This window comes from Arachis hypogaea, chromosome 11 (genome assembly GCF_003086295.3).
Source record: "Arachis hypogaea cultivar Tifrunner chromosome 11, arahy.Tifrunner.gnm2.J5K5, whole genome shotgun sequence".
NCBI classification, from domain to species: domain Eukaryota; kingdom Viridiplantae; phylum Streptophyta; class Magnoliopsida; order Fabales; family Fabaceae; genus Arachis; species Arachis hypogaea.
In genome coordinates, this window is record NC_092046.1 from 15,826,119 (window position 1) to 15,834,806 (window position 8,688).

At 31.9% G+C, this 8,688-nt stretch overlaps 2 long non-coding RNA genes across 2 annotated transcripts; one reads left to right on the forward strand and one right to left on the reverse strand.

The window, feature by feature from the left end:
• The first annotated feature begins 4,272 nt into the window (after positions 1-4,272).
• On the forward strand, positions 4,273-5,481 carry LOC112720389 (uncharacterized). The gene is made up of 2 exons (XR_003162149.2): positions 4,273-4,562; positions 4,892-5,481. It is a non-coding gene; the product is annotated as an uncharacterized lncRNA (long non-coding RNA).
• Positions 5,482-5,620: 139 nt separating this feature from the next.
• On the reverse strand, positions 5,621-7,477 carry LOC112720391 (uncharacterized). Its single transcript, XR_003162150.3, has 3 exons — positions 7,342-7,477; positions 7,184-7,268; positions 5,621-5,911 (listed from the first exon to the last, which is right to left on the reverse strand). It is a non-coding gene; the product is annotated as an uncharacterized lncRNA (long non-coding RNA).
• Positions 7,478-8,688: the final 1,211 nt, after the last annotated feature.

The following is an 8,688-nucleotide window of genomic DNA, read 5'->3' on the forward strand; positions in this document are numbered from 1 at the left end:
AAGGAATGAATTCAATTTGTATTAGATTAAAATAGATTTTATACACTTCTTTCTATGTTATGGACTCAGGGTGATATACAGTTATATGGAATCAGCTAAGGATTAAAATCAGTGTGCATTTATATAAAAAAAAGTTTAAATATAAGTAGAAGAAAATATGTCTTGAGTCGTTATGAAACTCTAACTTCTATTAAGTCAGTCCTAACTATTCTAATGATATGCATTGACAAATTATATTGGATATGTTAGAGAGTTAAGAAAAAATCAAATATTATCTTAGAAAAATCTTATGAGACCTCAAAGCAACATAGTGTATAAGAGAGAGATATGTAATAGGATAGGAAATTTGACATCTAGGATACGAGTGACATCTAGGATACAAGAGTGACTGTATTTGGTGATGAAGTGACTGTATTTGATGATGAAGGAATCCCACGTTGAAAGAAAAATTTCAATAGCCAAAACGAGTCATGAAGAGACTAGAGAAATCGTTGTATCATAATAGTGTGGGAGTGGGCATTACTTGCCAATGTTTCAACAGAATAAATATTAATATAGGTCTAAATATGGATTTCATTTGCTAATAATAAAAAAAAATTTCTTTTTGATATATGTTTGTGTAGATAAGCAAAAGTGATAAAAAAAAAAAAGCAAACAAGAGTCTGCAAGACATAGTGCAGGAGAGGAAAGAAATATATATTTAAGTGAGTTATTGAAAAAATGTGGATCATTATCGAGTCTTTAAAGATGCATTAGAATTGTATAAGGGGAGTTCTATGGTGTGGATGGTATTAAATATCCACACCTGTGGATATTATGTGGAGACCTTCTTTATTAAACACGTTTCTGTTGCCCATGTTCATAAGAGAAGCTGATGGGACATTATGTCAGAGAGCAGCAGATATTTTGCAGATGTACTGTACGGTCTAAGAAAATTAATAAGTATGATTAAGTGCTAATTATTTTTGGGAAGTTGGGGCTATTGGACAGGTTCTATTTTTTTTTTGTGTATGTGACCATGACTGGATTTTGGACTTGGGTCACCATTTTTTGTGCCACTATGCAAAAAGAAATTTTGTTGTGGATAAAAAGAAATAAAATGTAGCATTAAAAAGGAATTGAAACCCATTAAGAACATTTTACTTCTTAATGTGATACAACAAAGTCGGAATTTATTTCAACCTCCAATGTCCCAATTTTATCCTCTAAGATTATATATACTAGACCTACCTAGGGGAAAAAAAATCTTCGCAAAAACAAGATTTTCTCTATTTATAATCACCAATAACTTTCTTTTCAATTTTGAATAAATAATAAGTATACTTTTTTTTAGAGTGAAAACTCGTATATAATTATTTTTGTGTGAAGTTGATATTTATATATTATTAAATAATTTAATAAATTTAACTAAATTATTATATAATAATTTTTAATTATCAATTTTACTTAAAAATAATTGTATGCGAGCCATCAACTTCTTTTGACTATGATCATCGCTTCGTTATTATTATAAAATGAAATGAGAATCACAGTGCATATTATGATACTATTATACTATGATCATCGCTTCGTTAAAATATATTATTCTATAATTCTTTGTATACAACACTTATGTAAACTTTCTTTTTCGTTCTTTATATTATGAAAATGAATTATATACAATGAAAACTCTCTTTAGTATTTAGTTTCCTAAACTTCCCTTAAAACACAAATCAACTGGAGGATTGTTTTAACTTTAACTTGTAGTGTATAATTTATAACTTTTTGAAGACGATTAATTAATATATAAAAGAGATTAAGATACATAATAAATGATAATGTACATGGTACTTATATTTCCAACTTATACAATTTGTTAATTTTCTAACTTATCATGAATGTGAATGATATAGGCATGAACATTTTATTTCTTAATGGGTTTCAATTCTTTTTTAATGTTATATTTTAGTTTTTTTTATCCACAGCAAAATTTCTTTCTGCATATTTGCACAAAAAATGGTGACCTAAGCTCAAAATTCAGTTATGGTCACATACACAAAAAAAAAAAATAGAACCTGCCCAATAGCCCCAACTTCCAAAAAATAATTAGCACCTAATCATATTTATTAATTTTCCTAGACCGTGCAGTACATCTGTAAAATATCTACTGCTCCCTGACATGATGTCCCATCAGCTTCTCTTGTGAACATGGGCAACAGAAACGTGTTCAATGAAGAAGGTCTCCACATAATATCTACAGGTGTGGATATTTAATACCATCCACACCATAGAACTCCCCATTGTATAATAGTTTGAATCCCTGGAGATATAATTGCTGAGTGCAACAGAAAGTGCAACAAAGAGAGCTTATTTTAAAATCTTAAAATTTCAGAGTTTGAAAAAGTTGAAACATAGTTATCAGAATTAAACCGGTAATCAACTCGGTCAGACTATTAGGTCACAAGATCATTGGTTCAACCGATTAGTTACAGGTTGAATCGGTTGACTAGGTTGTAATTAAATAATTATATAAAATTTGATTTCTTTTTATAATAAAATTTTTTATACAAAAGTAAGTTATTTTAATATTTAATAATTTATTTATTAATTATATTAATCAAATATATGTTAAAAAAGAGTTAATATTAATAATATTATATAATTATCAATAACAAAAATATGGTATGATTAATAAAAATATTTTTTTATCTTTTTAATTTAGAGATATTTAACAACATTTAATTTTTTAATAATTATGTAAAATTAAAAAATAATTAATTTAAGTGAGTAAATATAAAATAAAAAATTCAATTAAATATAAAAATTACTCATTAGAATAAAAATACGAAAGTGTAAGGAGATTTTAAATTTTGCATCAGAAAAAAGAGTTAATAAGATAAATGTGTTAATTAGAATATGTCAAATAAGTTATAATATATTTACAGAAATGCATCTAAATTGTTGAAAAGCAACTTAGCTTGGTGGTCACTAGGTTCTTTATACTGTAGTAGTGCCAGATTCGAACCCCAACCCCAGCAATAACACCAATTTTTTGAAGTTGGTATTTGCAGGCTGACCGGTGCGGTTTGGTCCACGGTTCATAGTCGATTTTGACCGGGTTTTTTGGATTTTTCTGATTCATCTACTTGTACGGTTTGAATGCTAGCCCAACCAGTTAAGGATCCGGTACATCGGATTTTCGGTCGAACCGACCAGTTTGGTCCAAATTTGATAACTATGGGTTGAAGTTAACAATGTCATTATAAAAAATTTACCAATATAATTCTCCAAATAGACAACAATTTTCCTAATGAAAAACAAAACTTGCATAGGCTCGGGATACCAATACAAAAGGAACCTCTCCACCAATTTCTCGTCCAGATAAAATGGATAAATAGATTCACTAGATTATATTTTTACAAAAAGTTCCTTAAAACTTTTACTTATACAAGACAAAGAGAGCTCGCCCAGGGTAACTGCTAAGATTTATCCAAAGCCTTCTACGTACTCCCTTCGACTGAAACAGTGAAAAGAATACATTCAGAGATTGAGGAATCTCCAGAAAATCCATTAAGCATTCATAAACACGAAGGAAGTCCCACGAGTTTGGATGCAACTGCGACGGAACACAGTTCAGCTGTGTTAGTACTTTGCATTCAAAATTCGTAAATGGAACTTTAACACCTAGTTTCGAAAAAACACATACATAAAAAAAGAAGTACGACCAATCTCCCCTCATCTCGCAAACCTTGTCCTCAGCACTACGGGGAAGAAATTCTACACCTACCAACGAGTCAACCCTAACATAACTAGAAGGCGATAGTTCAGCAATTTTTTTCACACTATGATACAAAGAAGCACGTCACTTGACATCCGCGTGTACCCACACGTAGAGGTCATATTTTACTTTTACCACCTTATCCTTTTTCTCTTTTGCAATAGTAAAGAAGAAGAAGAAAGAGACAGACAACAGTAAAGGTAAAATGGAACCAACCTCTTGAAGTCATTTATCCTCAACTTGACATAGATAAGAGTAATTTGTCCAAAACGTATCTGGCCAATGTGTGAAGGGTAATATAAAACACTACGGTAGCATTTGTTTGCAAGACAGAGACTGAGAGACAGTGACTGAGAGACAGGAATTAAAAAAATTTTCAGTATTGTATTTGACATAGAAGTGTATAGGACTGAATTATGTCTCAGTATCCTGTTTGGTTTGAATTAAAACTAGAGACCGAAATGGTTAAATTTACAAAAATACCCTTAACTTCTATTTGCAACCCTAACCCCAAACCCAAATTCAAATTTTCAGAAATGTAATTTGGGGCCTTAACCCACTCCAGCCATAACCCACTCCAGACCTTTCTCGTATCCTCTTCCCAAATCCTCTGGAAATCCCCATCGCCGGCGGAAACGCTGAGGACTAGCGAACGACGACGTCATGTCTATCTCCAGCGGTTCACAACTGCGTCTTCAACCCTCTGATGGTCCTGTCGTTGCTGTGGATTGCGTGCTTCTGGGTCTGCGCCGCCACCATCTTCAAGCATCTCGTCTATGAATTTAGGTGTCTTCGTGATTTATGGGTGCTTTTCTCTTCCTGTGCCTTGTACTTTGTTTTTGTATTATTTTGTATGGTTTCTATGTTTACATTATTTCTGTTTCTTTTGTTCTATGTTTTTATGATTGTTCCTAAATTTGATTTACATTCTGAATAACATGTTTAGTGTTCAATGAATTAGCATTTGGTTGTTTTCAATTCTTTCTAATTTTTGCTGAAGAGAGATGCAGATTTTAATAAGCATTAAAATGAGGTATAAAAATTATTGATAACTTGGAGTATAAACATTCTTATCTGTAACAATCTCAAATAATAGTTTCTAATTTCATTATATTTCCAAGCTGAAAAATGCAGGAAGCTTGTTTCGGATAATGGAACATCCAAGAGTAGAAAGTTTAAGAGCTGCACATATTGAGAAAGCAAAAAAGAAGCAAATGAAATCTGCACTGACTGATGCAAAGTCACAGGGCATGGCACAGTCATTAGCAGAGAAGCATGCAGAGAAAGAAGGCTCGGCGTGTGATAGGTCCCATGATATATTCTGGATGGGACTTCTTTGAGGTAGTGTACTATGGTGGGAGTGATGCAGAGGGTGCAATTAGGGGAAGTGGCTCTTTGTTTGGTTCATATCTTGATGGCTTCTTTGGCGAACAAAGGCTAAGCAGACTTGGTTTTCTAGTGTGAAGCCAAATGGAAAGTTGGTTTGGTGGTAGAATTGGCCTAATGCTCTATGATACTGTGTAATTTCTCTTTTAAATTCTTGTCAAGGTTAGGATAGAAGATATAAGGGGAAAGATAAGTATGATAAGAATTTGTTAGCAATAAGATTTTATTTCTCAAGTCCTACTCCACTGATGATTATGTATTTAGCAATGTTGGTGTAATAAGAAATTATGAAGTGTTGGCGATAAAAATTTATGATGATGATGTGCTTTATTTCTCAAGTCCTATGCCACTGATTTTATTTATTAGCAATAAGAATTAATTAGCAGTGTAGTTCAAATTATTTGGCATTAGCCAATATATCATTTACTAAACCCATGACAACATTTTATTTAAAGTAAAATGTTCAATAATCCAATGTTCAGCAAACTAGCCAATCTAATTTTATTTATATAATTGCTTTTACAATATGTTCATATGTCTAATACAAATAAACAATCCAATACTCTTACTAGAATTTAAAAAACAACACTAGAACTTAATTCGTAATGTCTTTTGCTTCCTTTGCTTTCAATGACGCATAATGTTATTCATTGGCTTCCTTTCTTGTTAACATCATTAGCTTCCTTTGCTTTTTTAGAACTTCCACTGCTATAAGAATCACTTGTCAATCTTCTATTCTAGATGTCATTGTTAAATAGGTTGTTGTACCTGTGAAAGTAGTAAAAATTCAGAACAACATTAAAAAAATAATAATATAAATAGGTTTAGTATCAACTAGTTCAAATACAAGCTGTTTAATAGCTAACCACTTCTCCGTTAGTCCTATCACACACTTGATTATCAAAATTTGTTTAGTATACTATTGACCAACAAACCTCATGTAAGTAATGAGAAGAAATTAGAACTTCTATAATTGCATTAAGAATTAAAATGTGAAGTGGTTGAGACTTGAGACAAATAAATGTGCCGTGATTATCACCTAAGCCATATCAAACATAATTATATGAGAAATTGAAATGAGACTAACATGAAAAGCAGGTAAATTGATATAAATCAAGCAACTAAACCTGAACTACATTACAACACTTTTAACATTATATAAAACAGACATTCTACTCTGTTTTTTCAACAAAAGAACAAAATCTAAATTACATTACAACACTAGACAAAGAATTTCTTCAACTTTAGTGCTACTACTTCACACCATTAACAAAATAATGACAAACCAAGCAAAATAGTAACTTGTCTCGTTTCAAATTTTAATTTCCCCAATTCAAAGTAACCGAACAAAACAAAAGCTTAAGAGGTTCTGAGTACAAATACACCTTTCAAATACACACAAATTTGATTTAAACATTACACAAGTTGGTTCTTTTTGAAGTTGAGAGTAGCAGTGAACAAGAATTAGGGGGTACCACAAATCCTATTTGAAAGTGGTTAGTAACCCTTTCAAACCAATTGGTACTTTTGCTTCACTTGTATCACCTCACTATTCAAAGTTCAAACCACTCACTGCCACGGTTCACACGGCTTATACGTATAATTTCTGTGTTATTAATATTAATGGCTGCCATTTTCACAATTCTTATTCTCTCGTTGTTCTTTTCATAATGGATTATTCATAGTTCATAACACAGTATAAATCCAACAAATTTTACGCTAACCACATAACAAAATTAAGTTTTAAAAAATCCAATGCAAGTGAAAATAAAGCCCATGAGATATGACACCACAATTTACCTATTCCAAATCGTTTTGCTGGTTTGTTGATCTACAATCTTCGTTCAATTAAATTCTAACTCAGTTTTATAAAAAGCAATTATGAAAGTCAATGGTTAAATCCACAGATCAAATTGAATATCAGAAGAAGAGAAAAGTCCTATTGCTAGGTCACGAACAAATCCATAGATTAGGGCACGACCAAAAAAATGAAAGGAATCAGTAAATTAAACAAGTGAACAACATTTGGATAGAACAAACCTGGGTCACAGTAGCTAGGATGACGATTTGGTGCTTGACGTCGAAAGCAACAAGGGAGAGGCAGCAGCTTCGTTCTTCAATTGTCCTATAAAGGAGAAAACGAGGAGATAAGAACTTGGGGACTATGAAGATGAACTTGAAAACGGAAACTCACTTACCTTGCGGTGGCTAGACCAGCGGAGATGAGGTGGCTATTCTTGAAATGGTGCTTCAGAGGCTGAAGTGATGACTTTGAAGAAGAATGAGAAGATGGAGTCACGAGGGTTAACAATGAAGCCCTGATTTACATTAGGACTAATGTTGGAATTATTGAATTAGAATGAGGGTAATTTAGGTACAATTTATAATTAAAATTTATGTCTCCATCTTTAAAATTATCTGTCTCCAGTGTCCCTACTTTTTGGAGGTACTAAAATACTGAAAATTTGAAGACAAAGGCAGAAATTTAAGTACTAGTCTCTAGCTTAACAAACATAATACTAAGTCTCTGTCTTTCAGTCTCTGCAAACAAACGCTACCTACGAGCCCATTACACTCAATCCATGCCCCCTACAATTTCCAACCGTTAGATCAAGAGAACCGTTCACCTACTCCAAAGATGAGCGAACGGCTCTGATTTCGCCTAGTTTAGACCGCATGGAAAGAAATCCATTAATGACATAAAAATGATGTAAACGATTGAAATAAATCCATTAAAAGAAGCCCCAAGGCTTGGAAGACGTTAAACCGATCGTGCGTTGAGCTTGGGGGCTGCTAACCTTACACCACTCCAAGATATAAATGTCATAAAAGCTCAACTTGCTCTCAACAACTGCAAGTCAAATTTGGGGGCTATGATTTATACCCGAACAACTCGGTCAGTGACACTGTATCTCGAAACCCAAAATTCAAATATTAAAAACATCTTGATAAAAACGGTTACTAAACACCCCTATAGCACCCGCATATATCTCGGAACACATAAAATCAGTTCGGTTGACTACTCAAACAGAATACGAACAAGTTAGAAAACCAGTACAATTCGAAGTCTACCGAACAACAATAAATAGGAATCATCACAGCTATAGGTAGGGTGTTCATGGTTTCGTTAATCCAAAAACCAAACCAGTTTTTTGGTTAACTAAAAATATAGTCTTGGTTAATTAGCCAAATTGGTTGTACATGATTAAATCGGTTATTAACCGGATAGTAAAATTTAAAACCGATTTTTAAAATAAAAACAGTTTTTATATTAAAAAATTGGTTTTTACACTAAAAACTGGTTTTATACTAAAAAATCGAGTTTTCACTAAAAAACTGATTTTTAAAAAGATTTTGAAATAATTAAAAGAAATTTTGAAAATTTGGTAATTGATTTTCGAAAACTAAGATTGGGAAAGAAATTAAGTGATTTTTGAAAAAGATTTTGAAATTAGAAATAAAAAAGATATGATTGAAACTTAATTTTGAAAAAGATGTGATTGAAAAGATATGATTGAGAAGATATGATTGACAATCAAATTTAA